Raw genomic sequence first — 19,333 nt, 5'->3', positions numbered from 1 at the left:
TCATCCGAAACTATAGAAAATATTATATTTTCAAGTCTGTGAGCCAACACTTTAGATAAAATTTTAGTATCAAAATTGAGTAAAGAGATAGGTGTATATGAAGAACATTCAGTAGGATTCTTAATTCTTTTTAAGAATAAGTGAAATGGAAGTTTTTTAAAAAGACTGCAGTAACCTTCCTACCTTAAAGGAATCTGTAAGGGTACAACATAAATGTGGTATAAGCAAGGAGGAGAAAGCCTTATAAAACTCTGCAGAGAATCCATTGGGTCCTGGGGATTTCCCAGAATGCAATTCTCGAATAGACCCCGCTTGCTCAACTGTTCAAGATGCCATGGCATTCATTGTTTGCTATACCATGTGTTTTACTGTTATCTGCAAACTTACTAACCATGCTTGTACATTCTTATCCGTATCATTGATATAGGTGACAGACAACAAAGGTCCCAGCACTGATTCCTGAGGCATACAGGCCACTAGTCTGAAAAACAATCTTTCTACCATCACACTCTGTACTCTGCCATTAGGCTGATTAAACAGCTCTCCCTGGTTTGCATATGATCTAAATTTTCAGAGCAGTCTACCATGTAGAACCTTATCAAAGATCTACTGCCTCACCCTCATCAGCTTTCTTCATCAGGTTCATAAGATTGATCTCCCCCACACCATGCCATGCTTATTAACCCATCTTTTCATCCCTCAGAATCCTCTCCAGTACCTCACCTACCACAAGTATTATACATTGTTCTATAGTGCCCAGCTTTTTCTTTGCTGCACTTCTGAAATAAGGAGTTAGCATTAGCTACCTATCAGTCTATCAGAACCTCACCCTTGGCCAATGATGATACAAATACTTCAGCCAGTGCTCCAGTAATTTCTTTGTAATTTCTCCAGTAATTTCCCAATCCTCTTTGATATAGCTGGTGGGTCTTGGAGATTTAACTACCTTAGCAACTTTTAAAACATTTAGTACCTACTCTACTCGAATGGAGACAATCCCCAAGACCTTCCCATTTACTTTTCCTAGTTGTGAAGTCTTCATGTCTTTCTCGACAGTCGAAACAGAGGAGAAATATTCATAAAGGACCTTGCCCATTTCTTATGGCTTCATCCAAAGATGTCTATTGTTACGATGGGTGGGTTTCAACCCAAAGAAGGAAAAAAAATGGCTGGAGTCACTTATCATTTTCATGCAAGGGTTTTTATTCAGTGCATCTAATAACAAACTTACAAAAATTTGTGAAAATAGTGAAAAGAAAAATGCCAATTTTACAAAATGATTTCTGCTAGAAAACAATAAATTGCTCCATACTATTAGACCAGTGTAAACTCCTGGCAGCTCAATCTCTCCACTCTGCTTTTTTTTAGGCACCAGGGTATACCATTTCTAATTGCCCAGAAAGTTAACTTAAAACCACACATAGACTGTGATTCATCCCATAATGTAGTTTACAATCACATTACAGAATAAACAGAAGTATGTAGCCTAAATTCAACTTACAAACAGTATATACATATTTACACATCACCATTACTAAAGAAATTGAATATTCCACCATGTATGGTCGGAAAGGCACCATAAAACCAAACCCTCAAGGACCCATTAGTCGAATAAATCAGGAAGTGTGCACACTCAGCTCACGACAGCAGAATGATAAGGCAGTGTTTGTGTGTGTAAATGCGCATGTTACAGAGTGCTCTCCATCACATCCACTTTGGCCCTATTCTCTCTTGAATTACTATCCTCCTTTAACTTACTTACCAAATCTCTTTGGATTCTACTGTCAAAGCTATCTCATGTCTTTTTTGGTTTCCTGATTTCATTCTTGAGTAAGCATCTGCACCTGTACGTTCCTCCAGGGATTTCCTTGATCCCAGTTGCCTGTTCCTGACTCTTGACCCCTCTTTTTGCCTGTCAAGAGCCTCAGCATCCAAAATTAACCAGGAATCTCTATTCCTATCAGCTTTGTCTTTCACTGTAATGGCACAGGTAAACCTTGAGCTCTCTCTAACTCCCCTTTAACATCCTCCTACTTGCCTGTGATCCCTTTGCCCTCCTCATAACATCCTTTGGAAGATCCTGTATCATACTGCCAAAATTTGCCTTGCCCTAATTTAGCTCAAATTCATTTTAATTAGCATTCAACCATCCATAAATACAGCCAAACGAAACAGCGTCCCACTGGGCCCGTGATGCAAAACACAGTACTGACAGACACACACAGATCAAGGCACATATACAGCACATATAAGATAGCAGTTACACAAAAAATATACAGCCCAAGTTCCTAAGTGACATGTCCTGTAAATTGATAGTGCATATGTGTTATCGACAAGAACAAGTAGTTCTCAATAGTCCGTAGACAAATATACGAATGCAATCCAGCTTGTCATTCCATTAATCGAACACTGGAGGGCAGCACCAGCACAAGGGGCCAGCTTCCAACCCAGCATGAACACCATGCTACACTGCCTCTGATGATCCCTCTCCTGGACTGTTGTAACAGGCAAGCCCATAGCTTGAGGCCAAGTCCTTGCCAGGCAACTCTCCCACCGTCTGTCTCACAATAAACAAGGGAAACAGATTTGCACCATTTTATATTATCAATGTCCAACAGGGTCTTGCAAGAGAAACATCTGGGACAATCATTTGCTGTTAGACCACACACACTGCCTTCACACATTGACTCTGTTGTACCAAGCAGTAACACAATCCGCACCAGGTCCAGCTCCTCCCCCAACAAGTAGCTCACTGATGGGGTCGACCTGCAGTACCTTAACTTCTTAATGTCCAGCAATTGTAAAAATAAATGTTTTAAAAAGATTTTTTAAAAAGCACCTTTGTTTGGCCGCCGCGAGAGGTGCCTGCATCCAAAAGCACCTCCCTCTTGGTTATCCCCCATTTGGAATTTAAACCTGGGGAGTATTACCGTCCCTTTCCACAAATAGTTTAAAACTAACTGAATTGTGGCTGATTCCCTCTAAGAGCTCTCCCATTATCCATTCAGTCACCTATCCCACCCTATTACACAAGCATAGCTCGAGCTTTCCCCTCCTTCTGGTATGACCCTCTACATTTTGTCTAAGGAAACTTTCCTGAATACACTCATACTACGCCCTATCTAACTCCTTAATAGTATGGCAAGTCCCACTCCATGTTAGGAAAATTAAGATCCCCCACTATGACAAATGGTTGGCAGGGTGGAGATGAGTCTTTACCAAAGGAGGTGTAAGGCAGTCCTTCCCTCTGCAGGTCACCCTTGGGCAAGGTATAGCACCTGCTCAGCCCCACCCCTTCTCCATGATCAGGGTCACATGAAGCCATGGGAGCAGGTGGTGGATGATCGGATGAGCAACTGGTGCATGTCACAAGTCCTGGTTATGCGATCACTGATTCCAGGCAGGCAGTCTCTGGAGAGTATCGATCATGGCTGGGGTTACCCGTCATGTAAAGACACTGCCCAGAAGGCGGCAATGGCAAACCACTTCTGAAGAAAATTTGCCAGGTCATGTACTATGATCACTTACACCATACAACACAGCACTTGACGATGATGATAATGATGACGATGACCATGAAAAAGCTAGTGTTTTGAACTCTTGTTGCATATTTGCTTTTCTAATTCCCAGTGACTCTTAGAGGACCTATTATAGTAGAACCTCAAAATGTTATCAACCCCATCTTACTTCTCGGATCCATCTCTAAAGCCATATGACATAGAGCAGAATTAGGCCATCCTGGCTGATTTCTTATCCTTCTCAACCCCATTCATCTGCCTTCTCATCGTAAACTTTGACACCCTGACTATCAGCTTATCAACCCCTGCTTTAAATATACCCAATGACTTGGCCTCCACAGCCATCTGTAGCGATGAATTCCACAGATTCATTATCATCTGGCTAAATAAATTCTCTTCATCTCTGTTCAAAGTGGATGTCCCTCCACTGAGTCTGCTCCCTCTGGTCTCCCCCACTAGAGGAAACATCCTCTATATATCCACTCTATCTGGGCCTCTCCATGAGATTTTTCCTCATTGCCCTAAACTCCAGTGAGGACAGAAGAGCCATCAAATGCTCCTCATACATTAACCCTTTCATTCCTGGAATCATTCTTGTGAACCTCTATGCAGGGGCCCAAAACTGCTCACAATACTCCAAATGTGGTCTGATCAATGCCTCAGCATTACGTTTTTGCTTTTCTATTCTATTCTAGTTCTCTGGAAATGAATGCTTTCCTTACCAACCTGCAAGTTAACCTTTAGGGAATGCTGCACAAGGACTCCCAAGCCCCTTCATACAGCTGAATTTTTAGTTTCTTCCCCATTTAGCAAATAGTCTATGCCTTTATTCCTTCTGCCAAAGTGCATGACCCTACACTTCCCTGCACTATATTCCATCTGCCACTTCTTTGCCCATTCTCCTAATCTGTCTAAGTCCTTCTACAGACCCCCTGATTCCTTACACCTATCTTCATTACATTTACAAACGTGACCCCAAACACATCACTTCTGGTAAGACGGCAGCGCATTTAGACACAGTGACTTCTTGGAGTCCAACCAGAGGTGTTTTTGTCCTTTTTCACAATTGGAAGACAATTCTGGACTTTAAGAACCTTGGATACTTCAGGCCCACCCCGTCAATAATCTGCCTGTTGGTGGAGGAGCTGGATCTGATGCAGTTCGCGTTACTGCTGCTACAGGAATTGGTGTACAAAGGAGGTGTGCAGTGTAACAGTGGGTGTTTGCTTAGGACATTTCTCTTGTGATCACAAGACCCTGTTGGACATTAATGATATAAAATACTGCATGCCCGTTTCTCTTGTTTGTTTGGCGTGACAGAGATGGGGGAGCTGCGTGGCCTTGGATGTAGTGCTACAGTTCAGGAGAGGAGACACCAGGGGTTGTGTAGCGTGGCATCTATGCTCTGTTAGGGGCTGGCAGCTCCTGTCATTGCTGCCCTCCAAAGTTCAGTTGGTGGAATGACAACCTGGATCGCATGTGTGCATTCGTGTGTGGCCTGCTGGGAACCGCACCACCAATTTGATTTTGGCTTATTTTATCCTGTACCTTCAAGTACTCCAAACCACATCCTTAATAATTGACCCCAACATCTTCCCATCCGCTGAGGTCAGACTAAATGGCATATCATTTCCTTTTTTCTGCCTGCTTCCCTTCTTAAAGAATGGGTGACATTTTCATTTTTTCCAGTCATCCAGAACCATTCCAGAATCTAGCAGATTCTTGAAAGATCGTTATTAAGGCCTCCAAAATCTCTTCAGCTACCTCTTTCAGAACCCTATGGTGTAGTTCACCTGGTCCAGGTGACTTATCTACCTTTAGATCTTTCAGCTTCCCAAACACCTCCTTAGTAATTGCAACTACACCCACTTTTGCCCCCAACAGTCTCAAATTTCTGGCATACTTCTAGTGTCTTCCACAGTGAAGACTGGTGCAAAATAACTATTAAGTTTGTCCACCATTTCTTTGTCCCACAGTACTACCGCTCTAGTGAGATTTTCCAACAGCTGATATCCATTTTTGCCTCTCTTTTACTCTTCATAAATCTGAAAAACTTTTGGTATCCTCTTTTATATCATTGACTAGTTTACCCTCATATTTCATATTTTCTCATCTTATAGCTTTTTTAGTTGCTTTCTTATCTTACTGCCCATTACGCCACTGGAGTTTAGGACAACAATGAAGGTTCTCCATCTCTGTCTGTCCATACTGTTGCACATAGATGTAAAAGGATACTTCATTGTTGTTTCCATAACAATTTTTTAAGCAGTCTGGGTTATCTGCCTTGAGTTGAACCCCCATATTTGGAAGATTGGTGGACCTCTCTTAATCTGGCCTCTACCCTTTGACCTGTTTGGCATGGGTGACCCTACCAAGAGCCATAGCACAAGGCCCTGACTCTAGCCAATATAGCTCTTCAGGTCACTGAGGCATGCAAGCCTCCAAACCACGACAAGATTGTGGTCCTTTTGGAGGTTAGTTGCCTTCTGTTGTTTTTTTTTAAAGGTTTCCTGTCCTCTAACTTCACACAGATTTTTGCTATATTATATTTGCCCATTTTTGCTTTTATACCCTCCTTAACTTCCCTTGTCTACCACAGTTGCCTCATCCTCCCTTTAGAATACTTCTTCAACTTTGTGATGCATCTATCCTTCGCCATCTGAACTTCTACCAGAAACTCTAGCATTTGCTGCTCTGCCATCATCACTACTAGTGTACATTTCCAATCAACTTTGGCCAGCTCCTCTCTCATGCCTCCATAATTCCCTTTACTTCACTGTAGTACTGAAACATCTGACGTTAGCTTCTCCCTCTTAAACTGCAGTGCAAATTCTGTCATTGTATAATCACTTCCTCCTAAGTGTTCTTTTACCTTAAGCTCCCTAATCAATTAGAGTCACAGAGTCATAGAAATGTGCAGCACTAACATAGGCCCTTTGGAGCTTCTAGTCTGTGCCAAATCATTTAAACTGCCTAGTCCCATTGACCTGCACCTGGACTATATCCCTCCAAATCCTACCATCTACTGTATATACCTCCAAGCCTCTCTTAAATTTTGAAGTCAAGCTTGCATGCACCACTTGCACTGGCTGCTCATTCATACTCTCACACTCTTATGACCCTCTGAGTGAAAAAGTTTCCTCTCGTGTTCCCCCTAAACTTCTCACACCTCGCCCTTAACCCATGACCTCTAGTTGTATGCTGACCTAACCTCAGTGTAAAGTGCCTGCTTGCATTTACCCTGTCTGTATCCCTCGTAATTTTGCATACCTCTTTTAAATCTTTGCTCAATCTTCTATGTACCAAGGGTGAATTCTGTCATGTAATGATTACTTTTCCTTAGGGGTTCCTTTACTTTAAGCTCTAATCAATTCCAGTTTGTTCCACAACCCAATCCAGAGTACCTGATCCTCCAGCGGGCTCAGCTATGGGCTGCTCTAAAAAGCCATCTCAAAGGCACTCTACAAATTCCCCTCTTGGTACCCAGCACCAACCTGATTTTCCCATTCTACCTGCATACTGGAATCCCCTATGACTATTGTAATAGTGCCCTTTCGACATGCACTTTCTATCTCCCATTGTGACTTGTAGCCCACATCTTTCCTACTGTTCAGAGGAGGACTCCCATCTGGGTCTTTTTATCCTTGCAGTTGCTTAGCGCTACCTACAACGATTCTACACCTCCTGATCCCATGTCACCTCTTTCTAATGACTTGATTTAATTTTTTGCCAACAGAGCCACCCCAATCCCTCCGCCTACCTGTCTGTCCTTCCGATACAATGTGTATCTTTGGACGTTAGCGATAATGTTCTTTCGGCTATGATTCAGTGATGCTCACAACCTCTTACATGCCAATCTGTAACTGTGCTACAAGTTCATCTACCTTATTCCATTTACTATGTGCATTCAAATATAACGCCTTCAGTTCCGTATTCATCACCCTATTCGATTTTATCCTTCTTTGACAATACAACTCATCCCATTGACTGCACCTTTGCCCTATCATTAGCCTCTCCTTGGCGGCAGCCTCACTATATACTGCCTCTGCTTGTAAACCAACTACCCTGTTCTCAGCCCGATCACTCCAGTGCCCATCCTGCGCCAAATTAGATTAAACCCTGCTGAACAGCTTCAGTAAACCTGCCCGCAAGGATATTGGTCCCCCCTCAGGTTCGAGTGTAACCTGTTCCTTTCGTACAGGTCATACCTTTCCCAGAAGAGATCCCAATGATCCAGAAATCTGAACTTTGCCCACTGCACCAGTTTCTCAGCCATGCATTCATCTGCAAAATCGTCCTATTCTTTACCCTCACTGGTGTGTGATACAGGCAGCAATCCGGAGATTACTTCCCTGGAAGTCCTGCTTTCCAGCTTTCTACCTAGCTCCCGTAAGATCTCTCATCAGGATTTCCTCACCTTTCCTACCTATGTCATTGGTGCCAATATGTACCAAGACTTCTGGCTGCTCATCCTCGCCCTTGAGAATGCCATGGATCCGATCCAAGACAACCCTGACCTTGGCGCCTGCATGGCAACATACCAACCGGGTGTCACTATCACATCTACAGGATCTTAACTCTATTCCTCTGACAATGGAATCTCCTATCTCTGCTTCTTCACTTCTGAGCCACAGCACCATATTCAGTACCAGAGACCTGATCACTGTGGTTACCCCCTCAACAATATCCAAAGTGGCATAGGGAATGGTCATAGGGGCACTCTGACTTGGCTGCATATTTCCCCTTCCTTCTCCTGACAGTCACCCAGTTACCTGCCTGCTGTAACCCAGGGGTGACCACCTCCCTGTGGCTTCTGTCCGCCTGTAAGGAGTCTGTACATCCTTCCTGTGACCGTGGGGGTTTCCTCGGCTGCTCCGGTTTCCTCTTACAGTCCAAAGACATCCCGGTTGGCAGGTTATCAGCATGTGGCACGGGTGGCAGTCCTGAGGTTACAACGTTCCTTTAAATTAACTCTTGGAACTCACTTTGCAGGGCCTCACCACTGTTCCTACCTGTGTCATTGATAATGACTTGTACTACGATATCTGCCTGCTCACCCTCACACTTAAGAATGCCACGGGTTCAATCTAACATGTCCCTGACCTTGGCACCTGGAAGGCAACATAGCTTCCTGGAATCTCGTACTCAGGCACAGAATCCCCTGTTGCCCCAGCCAATGAATCCTCCATCACTGCAGCCGGCCTCTTCTTCTCCCTTCCCTCCTGAACCACAGAAGCAGAATTAGTGCCAGAGACCTAACTACTGGGGATCCCTTAAAGAAACCCAATGACTTGGCCTCCACAGCCACCTGTGGGAATGAATTCCACAGATTCACCACTCTTTGGCTAAAGAAATTCCTCCTCATCTCCCTTCTAAAAGAACACCCCTCTATTCTGAGGCTGTATCCTCCAGTCTTAGACTCCACACCCACACTCTCGAGCCTTTCAACAACCATCATCAAGGAGAAAGTATATAGTTAATGGTAGACCCCTTTAATAGCACTGAAGTACAGGGGCATCTTGGGCCCAAGTCCATAGTGCACTGAAAGTGGCTACACAGGTGGATAATGTGGTAATGAAGGCATATTGCATGTCAGAAGGGATGATGAATATAGGAGTTAGGAAGTCATAGAGTCATAGAAACAGACCATTCTGCCCATCTAGTCCATGCTAAAACCATTTAAATTGCCTACTTCCATCGACCTGCACCGGGGACCCCTACCATCCATCTACCTGTCTAAATTGTGCTGAACATTGAAATCGAGCTTGCATGCACCACTTGCACTCTCACGCCACTCCGAGTGAAGAAGTTTACCCTCGTGTTCATCCACCTAACCTCAGTGGAGAAAGCCTGCTTGCGTTTACCCTATCTCTATCCCTCATAATTTTGTATACCTCTAACAAATCTCCTCTCAGTCTTCTATGTTCCAGGGAATAAAGTCGGAACCTGTTCAATCTTTCCCGATAACTCAGGTCCTCCAGACCCGGCGACATCCTTGTCAATTTTATCTGCGCTCTTTCAACCTGATCTACACCTTTCCTGTAGGTAGGTTATCAAAACTGCACACAATCCTCCAAACCAGGCCTCACCAGTGCCTTATACAATTTAAACACAACATCCCATCTCCTGTACTCAATACTTTGATTTATGAAGGCCAATCTTCAGCGAATTAAGGATCTATATTCCCAGACCTATATTCCCAGATCCTGCAATGCTGCAGCTAACTGCAACTTTAGTTAGAGCGCACTTGGAGTATTGTACACAGTTCTGGTCACCCCATTGTACAGAGGACGGAAAAATGCAGGTTTACTGGGATGCTGCCTAGATTAGAGGGTATGAACAATGAAGGCAGTTCGGACAGACTTGGATTATTGTCCCTGAAGCATCGGAGGCAGAGGGGAGACCTGATAAATGCTTTTAAAAGTATGAGACAGCTAGAATCTTTTCTCCAGTGTGGAAATGTCAAACACCAGAGGATGAGTTTTCAAGGTAAGGCAGGGGTGGTTTAAAAGATACCTGTGGGGCATTTTTTCTAGGCAGAGCATGATAGTTGTTGGAATGGGTTGCTAGGCAGTTTAGATAGAGGCTTTTAGATAGGCACATGAGTAAGAAGAGAATGGAGCGAAAAAGATGATGAACAGGAAGAGGATATTTAATATAAATTGGCACCAGAATCAGCAGAATATCATGAGCCAAATGGTCTGACCTGTGCTGTATGGTTTGAAGAGGGTGCAATAGAGATTTACCAGGATGGTGCCTAGAATAGAGTGTGTGAGCTGTAAAGAGAGTTGGACAGTACTTTTCTGGTGTGGTGAAGTTCGAGGGAAGAACTGAAAGAAGTCTATAAGATTATGAGAGTAGTCCACCCGTTTACTCGAGGAAATTCCCAGGGAAAGGATGGTAGGTGAAAGGAACTACAGTTGACAAGAGAGGTGGAATGCACAAGAAAATGAAAGAAGCACATTTGATGATTAGGAAGTAAATTTCAGACAGGGCTCTTGAGAGTTATAGGGTAGTGAGGAAGGAGCATAAGGAAGAGCTAGAAGAGAGATGACTGGCTGACAAAAAGAAGGCAAAGAGTGGGAATAAAGGGAGCCTTTTCTGTTTGGCTGCTGGGGCGAGTGGTGTTCCTCAAGGTCTGGGCTCAAATCATTATATGACCAATGACCTATGGTTCTAGTTTCACCCAACTTCAGTGGAAAATGCCTGTTTGCTTTTACCATTTCCCTATAACTCACAACCCTCATGTCCCGGCAATATCATTGGAAGTTTTCTCTGTCGTTTTTCAAACTTATTGATATAATCTATATACTACTAAAACTCTCATGCTCTGTCTGTCTGTCTGCGACCTTCAATTAGCGCAAACGGTGCATTACAGCAACACTTTTTTTGGCTAAATTGAATTAAAATGCGCTAACTTACAGAATACAGGCAAAGTTCAGGGTTATATATTCGTATAAAATTTCTCACTCGCCAAAATCGACAGGCTTCCTTCCACCCAAGAGCCAATCCGCTATCATGGAAATTGGGACGCAACAGCCCGACGCATGCACACGGCCAGCCTCAGCAGCGACACCCACCAGAGCAAAATGGCAGGGCAGCTCTATTTAGAGAGGCATAATATGATTAGGAATAGTCAGCATGGCTTTGTCAAAGTCAGGTCGTGCCTTATGAGCCTGACTAAATTTTTTGAGGATGTGACTGAACACATTGATGAGGGTAGAGCCGTATATGTAGTGTATATGGATTTCAGCAAGGCATTTGACAAGGTACCCCATGCAAGGCTTATTGAGAAAGTAAGGAGGCATGGGATCCAAGGGGACATTGCTTTGTGGATTCAGAACTGGCTTGCCCACAGAAGGCAAGTGGTTGTAGATGGGTCATTTTCTGCATGGAGGTTGGTGACCAATGGTGTGCCTCAGGGATCTGTTCTGGGACCCCTACTCTTTGTGATTTTTATAATTGACCTGGATGAGGAAGTGGAGGGATGGGTTAGTAAATTTGCTGATGACACAAAGGTTGGGGGTGTTGTGGATAGTGTGGAGGGCTGTCAAAGGTTACAGCGGGACATTGATAGGTTGCAAAACTCAGCTGAGAAGTGGCAGATGGAGTTCAACCCAGATAAGTGTGAGGTGGTTCAGTTTGGTAGGTCAAATATGATGGCAGAATTTAGCATTAATGGTAAGACTCTTGGCCGTGTGGAGGATCAGAGGGATCTTGGGGTCTGAGTCCATAGGATGCTCAAAGCTGTTGTGCAGGTTGACTCTGTGGTTAAGAAGGCATACGGTGCATTGGCCTTCATCAATCATGGGATTGAGTTTAAGAGCCAAGAGGTAATGTTGCAGCTCTATAGAACCCTGGTCAGACCCCACTTGAGGTACTGTGCTCAATTCTGGTTGCTTCACTATAGGAAGGATGTGGAAACCATAGAAAGGATGCAGAGGAAACTTACAAGGATGTTGCCTGGATTGGGGAGCATGCCTTATGAGAATAGGTTGAGTGAACTCAGCCTTTTCTCCTTGGAGCGATGGAGGATGAGAGGTGACCTGATAGAGGTGTACAAAATAATGAGAGGCATTGATTGTGTGGATAGTCAGAGACTTTTCCCCAGGGCTGAAATGGCTAGCACGAGAGGGCAGAGTTTTAAGGTGCTTGGAAGTAGGTACAGAGGAGTTGTCAGCGGTAAGTTTTTTATGCAGAGAGTGGTGAGTGTGTGGAGTGGGCTGCCAGCGGGAGTGGTGGAGGTGGAAATGATAGGGTCTTTTAAGAGACTTCTGGTGGCTACATGGAGCTTAGAAAAATAGAGGGTTATGGGTAAAGCCTAGGTAGTTCTAAGGTAGGGACATGTTCGGCACAGCTTTGCGGGCCAAAGGGCCTGTATTATGCTGTAGGTTTTCTATGTTCTATTGAATAGTTATATTAAATAAGTAGTGCAAATATTAAAATAAAAAAGTAGTGAGGTAGTGTTCATGGGTTCTATGTCCATTCAGAAATCAGAAATCAGATAGCAGAGGGGAAGAAGCTGTTCCTGAATCACTGAATGTGTGTCTTCAGGCTTCTGTACCTCCTTCCTGGCGGTAGCAGTGAGAACAAGGCATGACCTGGGTGACGGGGGTCCTTAATGATGGATGCTGCCTTTTTGAGGAATTGTTCCTTGAAAATGAACTTAGTTCCATCATGGGCTACGGAAGCTAATGTCCATGATGGAACTAAGTTTACAACTCTGTGCAGTGTATTTCGTTCCCCACCACCCCTGCCCTCCCCATACCAGAAGGTGATGCATTCAGTTAGAATGCTCACCATGGTTAATTCGTAGAAATTTGTGAGTATCTTTGGTGATACACTAAGTCTCCTCAGATTCTTAATGAGGTATAGCTGATGCCATGCCTTCCTTGTAAGTGCATCAATATGTTGGGTCCAGGATAGATCCTCAGAGATGTTGACACCCTGTAACTTGAAATTGCTCACTCTTTCCACTATTGATCCCTCCATGAGAACTAGTGTGTGTTCCCTCATCTTACCCTTTCTGAAGTCCACAATCAGTTCTTTGAAGTTATCTGAATAAAAGAAAGGATCTAGTGCTTTCCCGGTGTATATGATGAATAAACTCTTCTTGGGCTTGCAGCCGGGTGCAAGTATCAATTTTTACCGATAAACAAACCGATGACAAACTCTGCCATCTTCATCAGAGATGATGCCTAGACATGTCTAGTCCAGTGGTATATATACCCGCATCTTCTGTCCCTCTTGATTGGTTAATCTTCAACCAAACAGGTTTCTGCTTTGACGTGCCTAGGCATCATCCCTGATGAAGACGGCAGAGTTCTGTGGTTTATATTTGTAATTAATTTAGATCACTTTGTAGAGATCTGTTTTCACTTTGACACAAAAGAGTCTTTTTCTGTTGATCAGTGTCAAAAAAAGCCAAATTAAACCCACTGTGATTCAAAGTTGTAAAACAACATAACATGAAAACTTCCAAAGTGGGGGGCGGGGGTGGTGAATACTTTTTATAGTCACTGCAGGTCAGTGGAGGGGGCAATTGGTGTAGAAGTAAATGAAATGTCTAGAGAGACTGTGAGGGAAGACAGGCAGTTGGTAGGGCAAAATTGTATTCAGTGGGATGAGTTGAAGTGTGTCTATTTCAATGTAGGAAGTATAAGAAACAAGGGTGATGAACTTAGAGCACGGAAGTGCACATGAATCTATGACATTTTGACCATTACAGAGACTTGGCTGTCACAAGGGCAGGAATGGTTGCTGGATGTTCCAGGGATAGATGCTTCAAAAATGACAGGAAGGGCATTAATAGAGGTGAGGGACTGGCATTACTAATCAGAGATAGTATCACAGCAGCAGAAAGGGATTCTGGTCGATTTGTCCCAATGAGGCAGGGTGAAGGAAAAACGCTTGACAAGAAATGTGAAACATCTAGTCAAGAGGAAGAACAAACTTTACTTAAGGTTTAGGAAGCTTCCTTAAGGTTTAGGGTAAGATTGATTAGGGATATAAGAGGAAACATATGCCTGGAGTTGAAGGAGGTCCACAATGAATACTTCTGTTCACTATTTACCAGTGAGAGGGAATTTGATAATTGTGAGGACAGCATAAACAGGCTGATACACCAGAACATGATGACATTAAGAAAGAGAATGTGCTGGAGCCTTTAAAACAACATTAGGCTAGTTAAGTCCCTGGAGCTGGATGGGACACACCCCATGTTACATTGGGAAGCAAGGTGAGAGACTGCTGTATACTTGGCGATGGTCTCTGCTTCCTCACTATGACAAGGGAGCGGTACCAGATGATTGGAGAGCGGCAAATGTTATTTCTTTTTTTCAAAAAAAAGGGAGTAGGTTATAGACCAGCAAGTCTTACCTCAGTGGTGGTCAAATTATTGGAGAAGATTGTTGGAGACAGGATTTATGAACATTTGGAGAAGCAAAGTATCATTGTGGATTGTCATCAAGGTTTTGTAGGGGCAGATCATACCTCACAAGCCTGATTGAATTCTTCAAGGATGTGATAAAGCACATTGGTTGAGCTGGGGATGTGGTGCATATGGATTTTATCTTGGTGAGGATCCCTATGAACCCCATTCATTCAGGAATTCAGGAAGGCATGGGATCCAGGGAAATTTGACTGTGTGCATTCAGAATTGGCTTGCCTATAGAATGCATGGGGTGGTTCTAGACTGAGAGTACTCTGCCTCGAGCTCAGTGACCAGTGGTGTTCAGCAGAGATCGTATAACAGTTTTAACAACTGAGCATTGTCAGGTATGAAAGTTCGAACATAATTCAATATGAGAAGGGTTTTGAGGCTTTTGAGAGTCTTTGGATAACCCATCTGAGTGACCTTCAGTCTAAATTCAGGGGCTAAACTATGTCCCTGACTGGTAATTGTCATACCTAGGAAATATATTTCTGTATGAGAGTTGAGATTTTTTAATATTAATTACATAGCCTCTGTCTGTTACTTTCAGAAAGTGGGTGTGACCAGAAGCCATCAGCTAGATCTATGCAGGTTTTATACTTATAGGAGTCAGTATTTGTAGTAATGTCTGTTGCTGGACTGAATTAATTTCTGTGTTTATTCAGGACAATGTAATCACCATCACCCATCAGATTTGGCTATGAAGTACATGGGCAAGGTAAACCGAGAAGGTTCTTTCTCAAAACACTGTTTTTCAAGGGAGTTTACAGTTTCCTGCAGGGATTACTTTCCTCAATGTTTTGGAATATACCATTATTCCTGGTTAAGATATTAATGTATGTGGTTGAAATATTTGCACAAAATATGTTTCAATTTTGCTCTAATTGTTTTATCCTGATGACAGTTAAGCTGTTTCTGAATATGTAGGTGCATTTCATTCATTTGGTGTAGTTGCATTGGTTGTTCAGTTTAGTATGTATCCAACAGGAAGTTTCTGTTGTACAGTATGTGCTAGTTTGTTACAATCTCGAGCAAGCTAGTGTAAAACCTTTAATCCCATATATCCGTATGAGAGCTTTATAAATTGGGCACTCTTGTGCATTTCGATGTATGCACACAATTATAATTTTCCTGTTAGCTGCCACAGTTTGTCCTATCAATGGAGATGCACTATCTACCAATATCTTTTATAAACCAACTGATTCCCACAGCTATCTTGACTATACCTCATCCCACTCTGCCTCCTGTAAAAATGCTATTCCTTTTTCTCAGCTCCTTCAACTCCAATGCATCGAGTCCCAAGATGAGGCTTTCCATTCCAGGACATCAGGGATGTCTTCCTTCTTCAAAGAATGGTGTTTCCCTTCCTCCACCATCAATGCTGCCTTCACCTGCATCTCCTCCATTTCCTGGACATCCACGTTCACCCTATCTTTCTGCCACCTTAACAGGGATAGAGTTCCTTTTGTCCTCACCTACCACCCTATAAACCTTCATATCCAAATCATAATTCTCCACAACTTCATCATCATCTTCAATGGGACCCTGCCATCAAACACATCTTTACCTCCCCTCACTCATTCTCTGCTTTCCACAGAAATCACTCCCTTCATGATTCCTTTGTCCATTTGTCTTTCCCCACCAATCTCCTTCCCGGCATTTATCCCCACAAGTGGCCAAAGTGCTACACCTGTCCATTTACCTCCTCTCTCACCTCCATTCCGGGCCCCAGTTCTTCCAGGTGAGGCAATACTCCACCTGAAAATCTGTTAGGGTCGTCCACTGTATCCAGTGCTTCCAACGCAGCCTCCTTTACATTGGTGAGATTTGACATAGATTGGAGGCTACTTTGTCCAGCACTCCAGCTCCATTAAAACTCTACTCTCCTAACAGCTATCTTCTTCTCCAGCCCTTTGCCTTTTCCACCTCCCAGCTTATTACTTCATCCTCCCCTCCCCACCACCTGACTTCTCTTTTCACCTCCTACCTTGTACTCCTTACCCTCCTCCCACACCTTCCTATTCTGATATCTCCCCCCTTTCTTTCCAGCCTCAGGTCTCAGCCCAAAATGTTGACTGTTTATTCATTTCCATAGATGCTGCCTTCCCTGCTGAGTTCCTCCAACATTTTGTGTGTGTGGCTCCGCTAGTTTATCGCCCTGAATAATATAAGAATTTAGCATTGAAATGTCCGTACCTGTATCAAAATAGCAGCGTTGAATTTTTCCAATAAACTACAAGCTTTGACACGTGGAAAGACGAGACTGGATTTACCTGTATCCTATTCATCAGCTGGAATATTTTGAGTAGAGCTGTCACTGAAATTCTCCTGTGTGGTTTCTATTACATTACCATTGACCTTCCCCTTCTTTACAGTTTGCCTTCCCTGAGCTGCAGAGGTTGGAGTGGAGATTTTGGATGTGCTTTGTCCATTTGTATACTTAAAGGGTGGAGGATGAAACAGGCCTCACGGTGTGTGCTCAGCTTCATATTCTTCTCCAGAATAATGACGGGGTCTCTGAATATTCCCTCTGTCCCAGGAGTATCTTGGTCTAAGACTTTCTTCTGCGAAGAAAAGGGATGAAGCTAATGGTCATGATTTGATGTCTAGCCATCAAAGTGAGTGAGTATCTCTTCCTTAGGGAGGTGGTCTCCAGGGAACTTGTTTGGTTTGTTGGTTCAGACTTCCCTGCTGAGGGGCTGCTGTAGGATGCTGTGAATGTTATCCTTTGAGTTGCTTTGATGACTTTGTTTCTGACCCTACATTCCCTTTAGAGTTAAAAGGGGGGGAGCCTCTGCTGGCACCACGTTGCCCTCGTGTGGGAACGAGCAGTAATCCTGCTACCATCATGTCAGTGTGCAGGACCTCTTAAACAACCTGAAATCATTCATGTATTGGGTGTTGATGAATGGCACAGAGATTTTCACTGGGATAAAGGGGTAACATTACAGAATGAACTGGATCTCCGTCTGCCCTTGCCATTTCTTTTACAATCTTATAAACTGTTATTAAGCCCTGGCTTTTGACTATTTTACTCAATACAGTACCAAGTCCTCCACATACATCTCCAACATTTATTTGTTTATAAATCCACGTACATCTGATACGGATTTCCACACTCGTGTGAAGGTGGTATTTAGGCTATGGGAAATCTATTTAATTAATTAGTTAATTAATTATTGTGATACAATGTGGATTAGGCCCTTTTGGCCCTTTGAGCTGTGCCACCCAGCAACCCCCCATTTACAATGACCAATTAACCTACCAAAATGTGTGTCTTTGGACCGTGGGAGCAAAATGGAGAATTCAGGGGAGACCCATGCAGTCATGGTGAGAATGTACAAACTCCTTAAAGAATTAGTACTGTAAAATGTTGTGCTAACCATTACATTACTATGCTGCCCTAATAACATTAATGAGAATTGCTGAATATGCTGGGGAGTATGACTGGCCCAGAAGGCCCGTAACCTCCCAGCATTCTGAAGTAGCTACTTCAGAATACCTTCAGCATCAACTGGAGATGTGTGCATACTACCTGCAAACTTTGAATAGTCAAAGGTCCAAAAACTTGATGGGGAGTTTGCACTGGGGAAGCTGCAATGGCTTCCTGTCTCAGGATTCTTCTTTTACTGGCCATAGTCAATCTTTTTTTAGTAATTCTAGTGCATGTTCCCAAGCATCTGTTCTCCAGATTTTATTAGTACCTCCAGGGTTTGCTGAGGTGGGCGCTACCTTATGTGTATCTGGAATGAATACATGATGTCCCCAAGGATCAGGATTAAGATATGGGTCATCAGGTTCTATCACATAAAGACATGGTCCCTACCATTTCTATCTAAAAATGGGCCATTTTGTTGTCTCCGGGCATGGATTATTGCTAAATCTGGTACAAACTGCGATGGTCCAAGTCCAGTTGGTTATACAGCGGAGTTTGGTACTTGAAGAATAAAATATTTGAGAAGCAGTTGTGGTATTATCCAATACTTCTGCTATATTATTAAGACTTTCATGATTAAGACTTATTATATTGACTTGCGCAACTACCAGAACCAGTATGTCAGTCATTTGATAGTACCAAGTACAGTGCCATTGCACTTGTCAAGAGCTCCAGGAGTTGGACTATGCTAAATAATAATTCTTTTCAAAACTATACTTATGGTATAATGTGACCACTTTGGGTGCCAACTATAATGGTATTGGATTTGCTGACTGAAATTCCAAACTCAGATGAAGACCTTAAGCTTTGTCAGATATAAATATCCCTCACTAACTATTATTATAACTACCCAATCTTCCCATACTCCTGGGTGTTTGGGGTGTTCAAGGAGGGGTGGCGGGCTTGTTGTGCTCCGCTCAGGGGAAGCTCATCCGACTTTGATCCGCAATTGCCACCCAGCTCTCACCTGTGGCTCCAAGTAACTGTTTGCATGTGACAGTGGCCACACCCGGGCACACTGCTTCTACAGGTGGGCTAAACCAGCTGAGGGTAGCTGGGAACCTCCAACCCTGGCGAGATAGGGATATGTCTACCCCAGCAGGTGAAACCAGTTCTGGCAGACTGGGCAGATGAGATCAGCTACAAGATCCAATGGTCAAGAAGGCGGTGCTGCAATACTTCGTGGAGAGTGAAGGGCATGACAAGGCGCTGAAGGCGTCATGGCCAAACACTGCAACCAAGGAAGTCTCCCATCATGACAATTTTTTGTATCATTGGACCAAGATTTTTGAGGCTGAGAGAGTGGAACTGTCCCAGCGCAAAAGCTTTTTCACTGTAAAACTCCTCCTGCACAAGTTTACATCATCGTCGGAAACGACGGACAACCAAGACCCAATCTTCAAAAGCCAATTCACTGGCCCGTTTATTCTCCAAATGTAGGCACTA

At 43.5% G+C, this 19,333-nt stretch overlaps 1 protein-coding gene across 1 annotated transcript in view; it reads right to left on the bottom strand.

The window, feature by feature from the left end:
- LOC134357470 (uncharacterized) overlaps positions 1 to 19,333 on the bottom strand; it is a 64,751-nt gene that overhangs the window by 135 nt on the left and 45,283 nt on the right. The gene's annotated exons all lie outside the window — the stretch shown is intronic.

This window comes from Mobula hypostoma, chromosome 2 (assembly GCF_963921235.1).
Source record: "Mobula hypostoma chromosome 2, sMobHyp1.1, whole genome shotgun sequence".
NCBI classification, from domain to species: domain Eukaryota; kingdom Metazoa; phylum Chordata; class Chondrichthyes; order Myliobatiformes; family Myliobatidae; genus Mobula; species Mobula hypostoma.
Note: the sequence above shows the minus strand (reverse complement) of the source record. Positions and strands in the feature narration are given on the sequence as shown.